We start from the raw sequence: 1,301 nt of genomic DNA, 5'->3' as shown, positions 1-1,301 counted from the left end.
CAGGAAGTGGATGTAACTAGGTTGCACGTGCTCCGATCTGTCCCAAAGTCGACACGCCCGAGTCCTGCCCAGAGCATGTTTGCACCACACCCCGACGTGCACGAAGGCCGACAGTCGTACGGTGAGGACTTGTCCATCGCTGCTTACAGCTTTTTTTTTTGTGATTGTTCTGCTGTGTTTATTTGTGGACATGTGCTGCTGCCTTTCTTGGCCAGGTCACCCTTGTAAAACAGGTTTCTATCTCAATGGATCTTTTATCTGGTTAAATAATGGTAAAATGAAAAAAAAAGAAAGCAATTGACTTTCTATCTTTTAATCTGGTGCCGTTAACAAGTAGAATCATCCTGGGCTGCTGGCACGTTGGAGACACTGAACATTAACCAGCTTCATGTGAGTGTGTTTGTATCGTCACCGTGATCGTGTCAGCACGCTGAAAGTAGCACTTAGCTCAAACCACCACTTCAGTTCAATGTCAGGGTTGATTGCTGGAGACTCTGTGGCTGTGTCAGACATTGTTTCCTGTTTACGATATCGTTAAAAATAGTTGTTCAATAGCACAGTGTCAATGGCATGTAAACTTTTCTTCTTTCTGGTAACAGTCCCACAAAGCACTGCATGATAGAAATGACAGAAACCGATGCTGACAAGTAAAGAAAAACACACTTCATAGCTCACTATTGAGTAAAGTGTTGTTTTTCTATGGTGAGTTGCAAATGAAGGGTGATGTTGGACTTGAATCAGAAATGAAAAACAAATGATTCCTTTTCAGATCTGCTACTGTGAGGTCCAAAGAAAGANAAAACAAATGATTCCTTTTCAGATCTGCTACTGTGAGGTCCAAAGAAAGACCTCTACAATATGCCATCCAACGTATATTTAGGGTCCGAGCACTAACAGTGCAGGGAACCAATTGTAACTCTTGGGTGTCTTATTATTTTTCTTTGCCGAAAAGAAAAGCAATTTTGAGGGCCTAAACATGCTTGAAAAATCATCAAAAGTGGTACACACATCAGGAATGGCAAAAAAACAGCAAAACAATACTTTAAAGGAATTGGGCATGTCAATGACAAAATGGCTCCACAGCACCACCTTGAAAATTTCAACAGAGTACCGTTGTTACAACTATCACAGAGAGCTACGAAATTGGGTAGGCATATGTAGCAGGTCACGACGTACAAAAATGTCAACTTGGATTTTCCCATAAACCTGACAGGAAATCCGCCATTTTGAAAAAATGGCGAGCGTTATGGCCAATTTTCGCTCATTTTCACAAATTTGTGGCTATTTTCAAACTCTATCTC

The sequence above is a fragment of the Stegastes partitus genome, unplaced genomic scaffold (assembly GCF_000690725.1).
Source record: "Stegastes partitus isolate 25-593 unplaced genomic scaffold, Stegastes_partitus-1.0.2 Scaffold2646, whole genome shotgun sequence".
Lineage (NCBI taxonomy): Eukaryota > Metazoa > Chordata > Actinopteri > Pomacentridae > Stegastes > Stegastes partitus.
The sequence above is the reverse complement of the archived record's forward strand: the minus strand, read 5'-3'. Positions refer to the sequence as shown.